The sequence below is a fragment of the Xiphophorus hellerii genome, chromosome 14, assembly GCF_003331165.1.
Source record: "Xiphophorus hellerii strain 12219 chromosome 14, Xiphophorus_hellerii-4.1, whole genome shotgun sequence".
Classification (NCBI taxonomy): Eukaryota; Metazoa; Chordata; class Actinopteri; order Cyprinodontiformes; family Poeciliidae; genus Xiphophorus; species Xiphophorus hellerii.
In genome coordinates this window covers 28110099-28125143 of record NC_045685.1, presented here as the reverse complement: position 1 = coordinate 28125143, position 15045 = coordinate 28110099, and positions in this window count along the sequence as shown.

Below are 15045 nucleotides of genomic sequence, written 5' to 3'. Positions count from 1 at the left end.
CGCGCCTTGGGCGGTGCCAGTTTTCAGCGCCTGGTCATACCAGGATTCGTGTTTGTACCCTATTGGGGCAGGCACTGAGATGTAGGTGTATAATGATTGTCCATGCAGATTTAGTCTAGTGCGGTACCCCCAGGATGACGGAGTATAAATCCTTTGGTGTGGTGGATTGGGGTAGACCCTGTCTATTTCCAATTTCAATGGAAGCTTGGTGTTATTAAATATATAACATTCTGGATCCGTTTCCCTCTTGATTATGGTTTTCGCCATGCTTGGTGAAGTGGTCCAAATGACCATGTTGTTAAGTGTGATTTCACAATACAGTCCTTGCAGTGGTTCAAGGTAATGGGGACCCCACCTAATCCGCAGCTCGATCCCCCGTACCCTGAAATACACTGTATTAAAAGTCCATGGTAAAGATCTTGGACACATAGGTGAGATTGATGCAAAATTAACCGTGTTTTCGGATCCTCTTCCTTGCCAAGCAGGCGGTGCGGTAGGGATAAATAAATGTGGCTTCGTGGAAGGGGGCGTCGTGTATTCTTCACTTTCCCCCACCTGTTTTACGTTTTGGAAATTGGTGGGTCGGAGATATATGAGAAACTTGAGAAAATAGGCTTCGGTGAGCGGATTGGAAACAGTGAAATCTTCTCTTGGCATATCGAGTAGAATGGAGGTGGTAGGGAGTCTTAAAAACGGGCCTCTGTCTGACAGTCCCGATGAGACTCCAACCCCCACTTTGAACAATCTAGTCACAAAACACTGTCTCCCCTTTCTCCTTTTGGGTTTTTGCTGACCTTCAGACGTGACGACTCGTTTTCCTCCTTCCGGTGCGTCCATCAGTCTTGGTTTGTCTTTCTCCATGGAAATGCTGAGGTGAGTTTTTGCCAGGCGTGAGTTTTTGGTTTCTTCTTGGGAGGCTCCGGCTCCGTACTGGACACGGTGGCGTAAGTCTGCTCGTCTGGTACCACTTTGATGGCTGCTCCGACTGAGTAGATCCCTTTATAGGGGACGGTGATCATGCGCACTGACAGCTGGACCTGACAGGAGGTGCTAGGGTCAGAGGGCGTGCCCGCCCTGTGAGCCACGCCTCCCGGGTGTTGCAAAACTCCATCCCGAAACTGGGATTCCGCTGTCACCCAGAACAGGCAAGACTTCTCCTTCGGTCTCACCGCGTTGCTGCCCCACCCGTCCACTTCAGTGGTGTAGTAGTACATGTCTGAGCTGCGCACCCCATCTTCCCGTGGTGCATCCGGCAGATCTACTATTGGTATTGTGCAGTCATTGATGACCTCCAAAATCAGATGTGCCCAGGTGGTTAGCTCCCAGGGGCCTGTCCACCCACCGTTAACGGCTTGCTCTCGGGCGTCATCTGGGAGTGCACTTAGCTCCTCAGCTGATGGTTGGTATGCATGAGGCCGATGTACTCGGAAGACCACAGGAGAATGGTTGGTATTCAATGGTGGAAATGACAGAGAAGCTCTAGCAGCGTCGTACGGCCAGGCGGCTTGAACAGAATCCCACAGGACATCCTGCGGTCCTTCTTCCCTCTTCCACACCCATGGGTCCAGTTCTTCTGGAGTGTTCGGAGGGGCGGAAGGTCCTGGTAATATTATCGGTATGGGGCTCCCATAGTTCGACTGCACTTGCCCATAGGTTCTGTAATATCGCAGTGAGCTGTAGAACCTTGTCACTTGCCACCCTTCAGCTTCGCCAGTCAGTGTTACCTCTCCGCTCCTTAGCTGTTCCTTGCACACAGGACAGTGATGTAGCACATCTCCATCCCACGTGCAATAACAAGTTTTTGGTTTTTCCTTGAGCCACCCCCATTGGGTTTCCAACTTAAGCCGGGGCAGGTAACCCACTCGGCAGTTCCCACAGATTGTATTGTTCAATACCGTGACCGGGGAGACGCGAAGATGTTGTAGCATCTCTGCGGTAGCCCCCTGGTGCCTTGGCTTCTCATGGCCCGGTCCTTCCCAGATGACGGGGAGATGGTGGTCCATTAAACAAACCGGACAGCCGCTTCCAGCTTTTCCCCAAACCAGCATTTCTCTGTCCTCCGACAGGACTCCATTTTTAGCCCAATCCAATTTCTTCAGGGCTCGTCCTGCCCAAATCCCTGAAGGTGTTCTTCTAATGACAACCACCCCTTTCACGGTGGCCAGTCCGAGATAGGGTGGAATGGTACATGATTCACTGGCCATTTCACCGGCTTCTGTTTCACTTTAGTCAGGAACTGGCTTGAGCTGCTCAACTCCTTGGATCCCTTTTCTTTTCAGCAATACTGTGTTCCTGTCCAGTACTTGCTTGACGATGTCAGTTGTGTCAAACTTGGGTTTCACTGCTGCATGTACAGGTTGCTCCCTTGCCTTGACCCACACGCGCTGTCCCTCTCGGAATGGCACTCTGGGCGTCAGCTTCTCCTTTTTGTCGCTGGAGCCCCGCCCCACTTCCTTCGTGGTGAACGGCCGTTGGTTGAGTTCCATCGCGGGGGCGGGTCTTTCGGCTCTGCTTCTGTCGTTTAGGGCCTGCCCTATTTCCACCGCTTGGGTGCTCCAACCGTTGGTGTTAGCATTTTTAGCTATCCAGCTTTTTACTAACCCAATGGCTCGTTCCACCACTCCGTTGGCTTGTGGGGTGTAGGGTGGCGAGTAAACTCGCATCACTCCATACTTCTGACACCACTGGTCAACCTGTGAATTACGGAAATGAGTCCCATTGTCCGTGCGCAGCTCTTTCGGGATTCCCAGGGCACTGCATACTTGTTCCAGCATGCCGACAACGCTATTGCCGTTTGCTTTCCTGGCTGCTTTTGTAGTTACAAACCCCGACATAGAATCCACCAGCACTAAGAGGTACTTCTCACCTCTCCTTCCTGTTATCCCCATGGGACCTGCAACATCCATGCAGACTGAGCCCCAGGGGACCGTGCTTTTGATGGACAACCCATCCATCCGCTGCCCTCGGCGACCTGCGTTGTATTGACCACACACTTCACAGTCCCTTAGCACGCGTTGGACTTGTTTCACTGGGATCCAAAGATCTTGCTCCTCCAGTTCCTTACGTGTAGGTCGCACGCCTGCATGTCCAAGGGCCTCATGCACGCTCCGCACGACCTCGACCACGTATTCTTCTGGGACCTCCCGTCCTCTGGGAGTACTGTCCCACTTCTCGGTACCGACAAAGACGATCTTTCTTTGTTGGACATAACAGTCCACTTCATCATTCCCACGCCAATGAGCTCCCTCATGCGTGTGTGCTCTTTGATGTTCAACATCTATTTCCAACTGCAGTGTTAGCTCAGCAATCTTTTTCCACAAGTCTTTGTGTGCCACTGGTTTGCCCTTTGCTGTCTCGAAACCATTTTCTTCCCAGATGGCCAAGTCCTCTCTAAGGGCCTGAGCACAGTAGTAACTATCGGTTACTAACCTGGCACTTTTGATTTTCCTTTTCACCAGCTCCAGCAATCCTTCCAGTACTGCCGTCACTTCTCCGGCTTGAGCACTACCGGGGGCTTTTCCCTTCTGACGGCATCTCTCTTTGCCGTCTTGCTTCAGAATAAATCCCCAGTAAGCCGACTGGTCGGACCCCTTTCTGGATCCATCGGTGTAGATTGTCCATTCCGGTTGTCCTGGCTTCTCAGGTGTTTCTTGTGGTTTTTTCTTACTGGTGGGTTGTGCTGGCCCAATTTCAAGCTCCGGGTCCAGCAAGATGTCCTCCCATCTTCCCCACCGAGTATTGGTTGCTTTAGTACTTTCCACAGTCCCTTTTCTTAGGTACTTGTGAACTTGGCTTTGTGTGATGACTTTAACTGGTTGTCCTTGTGCTAAATCTTTCAGCACACCCCAATAGCGGGCTAACACCGCTAGCTCTTTCTCTTCCTGCGGGTATTTCTTCTCAACCGAAGTGAGGGTGTAACTCCACAGGGTAACCAAGCCTCCATTGTCGTTACTCACTTTGATCATGGCATCGTCATTCTCGCAGCTGATTTCTGCCACTAGTCTTTCTGACAAACTCCTTGGCTCCAATCTCACAGCTGCTTGAATGGCCCTTCTCAGTTCCTCTAAGTTCTGTTGATTGGCTGCTGTCCAAACCCAGGGTCTTTTTCCGTCTTTCTCTTCGTCCTCACTTTTCCTCAGGCAGTGGTACAAGGGTTTGGCATATTTCTGATAGTTGGGCACATGGTCTCTGACATAGTTGCACAGTCCCAATATTTTCTGTAAGTCATTTTCTGACTGAGGTGGTTGAATGTTCGTCAGCTTTTCTCTGTACCCATCCGAGAGTCCCAAGTCTGACGTGACTTGGAAACCCAGATAGTTCACCTGGAACTGTCCAAATTGACATTTCTTGAGGTTTAGTTTTAGACCTGCCTTTGTGAGGTTTTCGACCACTTTTTGTAGTCTTTCTAGGTGTTCTTCTTCTGTGTCATCAGCAATAAAAACATCATCAATGTACACAGTAGCACCTACTTCCCCCAGTACTTCCATCACTGCTGACTGGAACACATTTGGGGAGTTCTTGTATCCCTGGGGTAACCTTTGCCACACATAGCTTTTGCCTTTGTGAGTGAATGCAGTTTTACCTTGCGATTGTCTGGCGAGGCGTAGAGAGAAAAATCCATTAGCTAGGTCGATGCAAGACTTGAACTTCTTGACTCGAAGAGTTTTCAGCGCTCCTTGTGGATTGATTAGACTGGCTCGGTTTGCTATTGTTCTCCGATTCAGGGCCTTGAAGTTGATAACTGGCCTCCAACCCCCTCCAGCCGATTCAGGTTTCTTCACTGCCTGGATGGGGCTGTTGGTGATCGGGTTGAGTTCCTCTCTGATGATCTCTAGGGCCCCCAGTTCCTTCACGATCTTGTCCATCTCCTCGACTGCCCCTGGGTTCAACGGGTACTGCCGAACAGGTGGATGAACCCCACCTTCGATGTGATGAACAAACTTTGGGCCCAAATCTCCACAATCGTTCTTGAACCGTGCCACCTGCGCCGTAACGATGATCTCCCGCAGCTTCTCTTTCCCAGCCGGGGAGAAGTCACTCTCTTCAAGTTTCTGCTCCGTCACCGTTGGTATGTCGACCGGTTTGTACCAGTCTTGCTTCTCTGATCCTGTTTGGGTCGGGCCGACTTTCACCAATCTTGCTTTCAAGCTTGTCAGCCTTCGCTCCAGTCGGCGATGTGTGCCTTTCTTTTTACTGAGTTCGTCTAAGTCTTTTACGGTGAGGAGATTGTAGGGACCTTTCACCCACACTACTCCTTTCCAGGTCCCATATGGCATTTCTTCTATTTTTCCATTAGCAAACTGAACCTTCAGGTGTCCTGCTGTTTTTAGGTCTTTGCGGGTCATAGACACCTCCGCTCCTGTGTCTACTAGGTAGGGTACTCCCTCCACTTTAGCGTAGATTTCGTCCCCCTCCCAGTAGGCATTTTCTAGAATGACCCGCGACCTGGACGCCATTACTTTGGTGACCCTCCGGCCCCGGCTTTACGGGACTCACGGAGGGCCGTCCTCTCTTCTGGGCTCAATTTCCTATACTCCTCATCTGTCAGGAACTGACCTTTTCCTGGCTGGTTTGATGAAGCCGGAGGGTTGGTCGGTTTCCCTTGTGGTCCTGGTGGTTTCTGCTGGAACGGCCGGTTCCGGAAGTTGGATGGCGGTGCTCCTTGTTGAAACGGTCTGTTCTGGAAGTTGGATGGCGGTGCTCCTTGCTGGAACGGTCTACCCTGGAAGTTAGATGGTTGTCTGATGTTAACCCTTCCAGGTGGCTTTGCCGGTTGGCTAGCCTCCTTCTTCCTTTTGTCCTCGTAGTACTGCTGTTCCAGGTCGAATCCTTGCACTGCTACATCCATCTGAGCGACTGTTGTGCTTCTCACTGGCAACTTCACGAACACGATCTCTCCCCTGCGTCCTTTTGTCACCTCACGCAGCACTTTCACATATCTCGCAGGAGAAACGGTCTGCTTAAGTGTGTGCCAAAGCGGTTCCAACCGGCTTCCTCTGTCCAGCCGTCCTCTGGCCCTCTTCACCTGGGATTCTTCATCATCCATGTCCTCCAACACCAGCCTTTCGTAGTTGCTCTGTGCTGAATCCGTTCCAACCATCGGGTCCGTGGTCACGCTGGTCAGCCACAACTTTTTGGCTCCTTCATGGTTGGTGGTGGACAGCACGGTTGGCCAAACATCTTTCAAGTATTCTTCATTGTTTTCGTCTGCGTTTTTACTCCTAATCACCAGCCTTAGATTCTTCAATTCGGCGTAAGCATCCTGTCCTGTATTAGTGGCAGGTGGCTGAGCTGACACCTCTGGTTGTCTCACCGGGATCTGCGGTCCTGGCTCCGAAGACGTCGCCTGAGGTTCCTCTTCATCAGCCGACACTTCGTCCAGCTGCTGTTGAGTTTCCCTGGAGTACTTGTAGGCGGCTTTCTTCAGTCGTCGCAGCATCACATCATACATAATTCCAATGTATGCGTTCCTGAAGTTGGTAGTCAGGGAATAGTGTGCTGTCAGGGTGGAGCAGGATGGTGTCATCAGGATGTTGGCCCATTCTCCGATTGTCGCTTCCACCTCGAGCCGCACCCGGTCTCCCAATCTGCTGGCCCATCCTGCCGGGATCTGGTACTCGGTTTGGCCGACCTCGGGTACATACGTACGCCGTCCGTCCTTGGCCTGTACTGGACCCCAGGTCACGTCTCTCGCCAGTCTTTCAGAAGGTTTCTCGATGTCAAAGGTTTCCATTTCTTTCTTCTTACCCCGGTGCTGTCCTGTTCGGAGTGCCTTATGCTCTGTCGGTGGTTGCTTTGGGTCGGAGAAGATGCTGCCGTGATCACTTTCCTCCTCTTCTTCTCCAGGATGTTCGATCTCCGGTTGCTCCTCTCCGTCCTCCGAGTCGCTGATGTCCTCATACTGCTGTTGTCGAAGAGGTTCTCTTCTGGGGGAGTTCAGCGGTCGAATCTTAGCTGGTTTCATCGGTCCTTCTTCTTTCTGGACCGTCGGCTGCTCATTCTTGACTCTTCCCTTATTGGGTTTTTTCAGTTCGCTGCTGCTTTCTTCAAACGAGAACTCCTTAACGTACTTTGCTGCGGAGAACCCTGGTTCAACAGGTGCCTCTTTTATCTTTATCCTGGGTGGCTGCATGACTTTGGCTTTACCTATCTGGGTGGTGTTTGAAACCTCACTCTGGGGAATTCTTAAGGGATATTTCTTGATTTCTTGTGATGGATGGCTAATGCAGCCTTGCTTCTCCATCTCGGCTGCCAATTTCACCCCTTGCTCAGTGCGGAGTCGATGCAGACGGGGGTCAACCACCACCACCACCTCTTTGAGCACAAAGAAATGACTGTTGGTTCTGGCTATATTCACCACTCCGTTCTCCGCAATTGATCTGGCGGTGTCCCTTGGCAGATCCGGTGATCTTAGCCCCTGTACACTCACTATCACTCTTCTCATGCATTCGTTGCTGGCTGCCGTCAGGCCCCGCTCGAGTCCGTGCCACATCTTCTTCCGATATTCCTCCAGACTCTTTCCTTCTTGGTAGACGTCAATCGGGACTAGAATTACAGCACCATAAGGGAGATTATGGCCTTTCATTATTATTACGTCTCCTCGAGTTGCTGCGCTGCAGGAAGCTTCCAGCAATTTTGAATCGGTTTTGTAACACTTTCCTGCCTGGTCCTTAAGGTTGCGTCGGAAGTTTTTATTGTGGATCTTGTATCTGTCGTTGGTGAACACAATTAGTCCATCACCCTCAAGATCCCATATTTCCCCAATAAACTGATAAATCATGAGCCCGGATTGCAGTCTTATGCTGACGGTCCCTGATGGTATTTCGGCCAATTCTCGGGCCATCCTCCAGGTATCCGATTTCTGAGTCTTCTTCTTGGGGCGGCCGGTGCACCACTGCTCCTCGTCCGATTCCTCTTCGTCTTCGTCGGAACTGCTGGCCGCTGAAGTCTTTGTAGATGGCAGAGGATGCTTCCTCTCCGTGCTGTGGACTCGGGGATGAAACCCGGGCTCCAGACCTTGTCGAGGGGACCATTCCCTGGCCGCTTGCTCCAGCTGCTCCTCGGTGAAACCGACGACGAGTGGTCCCTCGGGGTCTTCCTCATTGGTCGGTGCAGGTGGGATGTCCTCGTTCCGCGATGGACCCGGTGGAGCTGAGGGACCTCCGTCGCTGTCGTCGCTGCCGTCACCGCCGTCGTTGTCGTCGCTGCCGTACGTCAGGTCTATCAGATCCCTCGTAGGTTGCTTCTGCGGGCGTGTCGGTGTCGGGGCTCTGCTGGGCAGTCGGGACGGAGCCTCGGCCACCTCCGACCCTGCCTCCTCGAAGGCTTGCTCCTTTTCTTTGCCTTCTTTGTAGGTTGAGAGTCTCTGCATGGCCTCGGTGTAGTCTTTGTACTGGCTCACCCCCTTGACGTTTGGGTTCACCAGGATTCCATCGATGCCCGCCGCCAAGGTAGCTGTTTTCACTACGCGGTCATACTTCTCGGAGGGGCTGTAGACAACCCGCAGCTCACCATCCGTCCATCCTTCAAGGAGTTCAGCGAACCATTCCAGCCATCCCTTAACCTCCGGCTTCTTAGTCACTTTCACTGGGCATCTGACGACCCCCAGTCTGTGGCCGTGTTTAAGCTGGGTGCAATAGTATATCCGGCTTTGCACTATGATTTCCATCGGGTTCCGAGCCACGTCCTTATTAGTAGTATAGTGAGATTCAAAGAAAGTCTTCTTATTTATCTCAGTCCAGGAGTCCAATCCATCACCGAGTAATATCAATTTTACAGGAATTTGTGATAATGTAGATTTGGAAAGGCGGGATTGATGATTCTCCCCATCCCGGCCGGTGTTGCTTGCCTCTTGTTCCTTTGCTGGCTCTTGTAGGGGATCCAGTTCCCCTCTTTCTTTTCCATCCATATTTGTCTTTGTCTTCGAGTCGCCTATCCCCCAAAGCCTCTCTTTGCGCTTTCGAGTAGGGATGGGTCCAGGCTGTGTTGGCTACTGGCTTCACTGTCTGGATCTGGTCATTCCATCCTCAGTAGAAGCTTTCCCTCACCTGTATGCTATACGGTTACTGCGAGGGTTGTGACTGATGGCCTTATCAGTCACCACTAACTCTCTTCCCTAAGAGCTAGTAACCCAAGTGAGCTATTCAGAGTCTCACATCTGTTTTTACTGACTTGGTTTCTTTGGGGCCCGCCTACTCAGTTGTGCGCCGCCCCACGTTGGGCGCCATGAAGGTTATCCTGCAATAGTCAGCCCCGCCCACTCCTCACTACTCCCCAGGGCTGCCTACTGCCCAGTTCTCCGTCTAACAGGTCCGGAAAATCTCTCTGAGACCTGGGTATTACCCTAAAAGTACTCTATAAGAGATAATCTATTTAAACTGGTGGCGAAAGTGACTCGTCTAGCTCTAACTACCTCCAATCCAGAAGTTATGACCCTTTACAGTTAAGAAACAATCAGCTGAGTAGCCCTCGCAGCTGCATAATTCCAATAACCACTTCTGTTAACGGTAGCCCACTTTCTAAATCATAACTTGCACTTGGAACCGGCTAGATTATGTTTAGTGACTTAGATGTAAGTCCCAGGGTCATTATTTATTCTCACCAAAGGAAATTATGAAGCCTCCTATTTACTGGAATCATGTACATTAGTTTTACCTTGATTAAAAGAACTGGACAAAGATTAAATGACTCTAATAATTCCAATGTCCACCAACCTCATTAGAATTTTATAGTATAAATTTATTAAGCAAGCTTAAGCAGGGATATGCGACATACAAATCAATAATCAATCGTATATAGATCAAAAACAGTGTAATAAAATTTACATGTACAATCATACTACCCTGTCTCCTTTCCCTAAGAGTTAAGTCGCACTTTCTGAAATGGAATTTCAATGAGCAGATTCAACTCATACCCAGGTGATGGTGGATCTTTTGGCAACAGGAATTTCTAGCATCCTTGGTTGAGGTCTTTACCTTGTGTGGAAAAACTCTCCTTAGAAAAGAAACAAAGCAGAACGGGTCTGAATCCTTTGCAAAACCCAGTTCCTCATCCCTAAGGGACCTTTGTCCTTCCTCCAAGTCTTGTTGCTGAGTTTGAAGTGGCTGGGTTGAGACGAGACCAACGGTCGAATAAAGAACCAGAGAAGGGGCGATGGGACCCAGTCCTTCCTTGGCGGTGTGAAGTCCGAGCTTCCCCGTGGTTCTGAAGTGCGGTCCTTAGATGAGTCTGCTTCTGCAAGTTGTTTCTCCTTCTGCGCCGCCGGACTGGGAACGACTGGTTCCTCTTTGCAGCCCGTATTTATACATTTCTCCCTCATGTATGTGTATGGGGAGGTTTGGCCTACGTGTCTTTCTTCACAGCCGCTGCGTCTTTATGAAAAAGCCCCCACATTGCCCAACCTGCTTTTGCTGACCGGAGTGGAAGTTCCCGTACTTCCCCTTTTTTCCAGCCTGTGCGCCCTGGCCATCTGTTCAGAACTGTTTGCGACATTTCCTGTTTCAGGGCTGTACTGCATTCCTCTCCTCTCCTATAACTCACTATTATTTATTATAACTCATTAAACACATTCAACCTGTTGTTAAACCTGTTTGAATTAATTTCAAATGATTACAACTTCACATTATCACAAGTTTGATCCTCAGTTAATAATCAATCACATCTCTTACTTATTACAATTCATCAACCATATCTTTCCACAGTTAAATCATTACAGAAATCTTTACTGATCACATTTCAGAAAATGCTTTTCAGAAGGTTATTATGTGATTACTTGTATTCATTTTACTTATTCATTCATATTCAATTCAATTAGCTTTTAATCAAACTACAAGATTACTTATTTTCTCCCAGGCCTCGATGCACCTTTTCTGCATGCACCCGGAAGGATCTCACACCCTATGCCAGTTTTCTTGACACTCCCAAATATTCAGATTTTCTAACTCAGATTTATTTTTATTTATATTCACACCCAGATATTTTACAGGAATATTAAAAGCAGTGGATATAGGACAGTCTGTTAGGGGCTAAATTTCACATTTGTTTAAACTTAATTTAAGTCCTGAAGCCTTTGAGAAAGTTTCTATTAAATGAAGAATTTCAGGAATTTCATTCAGGTTATTTAAGTAGATAGTTGTGTCATCAGCTGACTAATAGAAAACTCTTTGCCTCCCACTGATAATTTACCAAATTTATCATTATAATTGATATGGAAAACATTCCTGCAGCAGCAATAAACAGCAGAGGAGAGATTGAACAACCTGGTTTTCTACCTTTGTTAAATCTTTGAGAGGTTCCATGAGGAAGACACACTGAACTGTTTGTATCTTTGTAAAATGTTTTAATTACATTAATACATTTATTTCCAAACCCAAATAAATCTAAAGCTTTGAACATAAATTCATGTTCTATCATATCAAAGGCTTTATAAAAGTCTAAAAATAATACAAAGCCTTAATTTTCAATTAAGTGGTTCTAGTCAATTAAGTCCAAAATAAGGCGGATATTATTATGTATAGACGCCTTTTATAAATCATTATTTAATAGTTTTATTGGTCTTATTGATCAAGAAGAGTTGGATCTTTTCCAGGTTTAGCCTGATGACACCTTGTTTGGGTCAAACAGCCGTTTTCTAATAGTTCTGTCAGCATCCCTGCCCGGGTACTGATGAGGAGGCATAAATATGACCATATCACTCCTGTCCTCAAAGCACTCCACTGGCTACCGATCAAACAAAGAATTCATTACAAACTCTGTTTGCTCACCTATCAATGCATCCATGGCCCCTGCTTACCTCAATGAACTCCTCATACCACATGCCACCTCTCGAAGCCTTCGTTCCACCTCCTCTCACCGCCTGCATCAACCAAAGACCAAGCTTGCCACCATGGGAGACAGGGCCTTCCAGGCAGTAGCTCCGCGGCTTTGGAATGTCCTCCCAGAGTCTCTGAGAGCCCCACAAGGTGTGGAGGCCTTCAAAAAAGGTCTTAAGACACACCTTTTTAAACAGGCTTTTTAGATCTGTTAGTTTTTTTTTTAAATTGTAAGTTTTAATTTGTTACCATTTGGTGTGAGATGTATTATTGTATGTTTTATTGTAAGTTTTATAATCAATTTTCGTCTCTGTAGCACTTTGAGATTTCTCTGAAATGTAAGGTGCGTTACAAATAAAATGTATTATTATTATCCAAACAAGGTTCTGATCTGAACCCAAAAATGTTTATAAAAGTTCCTTGTTAAGCCGTTTCAGCCTGGAGTTTTGTCCTTGGATAAAAAGCTTTATCCAGTTCCTCTGTGGTGATGTCTGCCTCACATATCTGCTTCAAACTGTCATCAGTTTTAGGAATCAAATGTTGAACAGAATGATAGAAAGTTTCTGCCATTGAGTTATTATATAAATTGCTATAAAAGGTAAAAATTTCTTTGGATATTAATTTTGAATCAGTTCCTGGTTTATTATTAATTTGCAAGCAATTTATGGCATTTCTTTCTTGTCTAATTTTTTCTAATCTACAAAAATATGCAGAACTTTTCTCACCATCTTCAATCCTCAGATATGATCCTTTGGCTTTTTTAGTATAAAAATCATTTAACTGTTTGTCATCATCATTAAAAACGGTTTATATTTTTGATGTGACTAAGTTCCTGAATGATTTCTAATTCCTTTTCCTTATTTTGGGTAGCTATTAATTTACTGTTTGATTGAGATTTGATGGACTTTAAATTAAAAAAATTCCCATTTTTCCATGTAAGAATTCAGATTTTTATCACTACAAATTAAATTGAGATGCTCCAGGATTTCGTTATTAAACTTTTCGTTGTTAAGCAGGTTGAGTTAAACTTTGTTCTGGGATTTTTTCAACCGAGTTGTGATACTAAGTTGTATCAGGCAGTGATCAGATAAAGGTGAAATTCCAGCATTTACACTATTTTGCATCAGACTGTCTGAAATTAGCCAGAAGTCGATACGGGACTTAGCTGAGCCATCAGGTTTAAACCAGGAGAAAAACTGACCTCTGACCTCTGACCTGCTTCTCTCCAAGGATCCACCAGGTTCAGATCTAAGCAAAAGTTTTATAAAACTACATTTATATGATGAGGTTGGAGTTTAGAGGGTGATCTATCAAGCCATTCATTGTACACCATATTGAAATCTCCTCCCAATATGAAATTGTTAGTGGAATATTTCTGAGCTAGTTCTGTTAGATGACTAGTTAATTCAGACAATAAGATTTATTCTGAGTTAAACTGTTGTAACCATCAATGGTTACAGAGAATCAGAAAACTAGTTTCCATTTTGAGAACAAATAATCCAGTGGTTGTCTTTCCTATGAGTTTCTAGTTTATTCTGAACATTTTGAAATAGTAAAGCAACACCAGCAGATTTATTAGAACCATGAGACAAAATTATTTCCCCCATTGATTAGACCAGAAACTCTGATCTGCCTTAATAAAGTGTTTCTTATAAAAATATGCAGTTAGCTTTTGCATTTTTCCAAAAAAGAAATATTGATTTTCTTTTAGTACCATCTCTCAAACCTCTAACATTTAAAGACATTTAAAGTTAAAGATATAAATAAACACAGACAGAAAAAGGAAGCAGCAGAAACAAGGAGAAGGAAACTGAACTTCTAGAGTTCAGGAAAAGGAAAGAATGAAACACAAACTAACTTAAACTGAGTTTAGAACAGAAACTGACCTCTAACCAAATAACAAGATCAGAATCTATTTATCCATAAGATTTACCAAACCTGTGAATATTTAACTTTGCCTTTCTAAATAGTCTTATTTATTGAATTGGCCTTTGTTAGAATAATTATGTTTTGTTATCATTCTTACATTAGCAGTTTTACCAGTTTGTTTTTCATTTAAAGGTTTAGTTTTCACACCCCAGAGGAGGAATCTGTTAAACCGTGTGAACGACAAAACTTGCTTTTTCCCTAAACCTTGAAGCTGCAGCTGCTTCTTATCTTGGGTTCCTCCTTAAACTGCTTGTGTGTAGAATGTAGTTCTTCCTTGTTTCAGAAAAGCCATTCTTTGATTTATCACTCTCCCACATTTCACTCTCGACTCCTTTCTTTTCTCATGCTTAATAAAAAGACAGGATTTGAGTCATGAACAAATGGTGAACTGATCGGAGGAGCAGTTCTCTGTGTCTTCTCCTTCTGCAGAAGCTTGGTTGAAAACTCATAAACGTTTTCTGTGGTTCTTTTTATGTACGTTTGAGAAATACCTACCAGCCTATCAAATCAATAGGAACTTTAGAAATAAAAGAGTACAACTTTTCTTGAATCATAAACTAACACCTTGAGTTCTCGTGCAATAGTGTGTGATTACTAGACACTAAGACTGGATCTTCAGTCAATCAGGGAAAACCTGAAATCCACTGATGCAGCCGACGTACCCTCGGCAGTAGACATTTCACCCTCGGCAGTAAACATTTTACCCTCGGTAGTAGACATTCTACCCTCGGTAGTAGACATTCTACCCTCGGTAGTAGACATTTTACCCTCGGTAGTAGACATTTCGCCCTCGGCAGTAGACATTTTACCCTCGGCTGTAGATATTTTACCCTCGGCAGTAGACATTTTACCCTCGGCTGTAGACATTTCACCCCCTGCAGTAGACATTTTACCCTCGGCTGTAGATATTTTACCCTCGGCAGTAGACATTTTACCCTCGGCAGTAGACATTTTACCCTCGGTAGTAGACATTTTACCCTCGGCAGTAGACATTTTACCCTCGGTAGTAGACATTTTACCCTCGGTAGTAGACATTCTACCCTCGGCTGTAGATATTTTACCCTCGGCAGTAGACATTTTACCCTCGGCAGTAGACATTTTACCCTCGGTAGTAGACATTTTACCCTCGGTAGTAGACATTCTACCCTCGGTAGTAGACATTTTACCCTCGGCAGTAGACATTTTACCCTCGGCTGTAGATATTTTACCCTCGGCAGTAGATATTTTACCCTCGGTAGTAGACATTCTACCCTCGGTAGTAGACATTCTACCCTCGGTAGTAGACATTTTACCCTCGGCTGTAGAT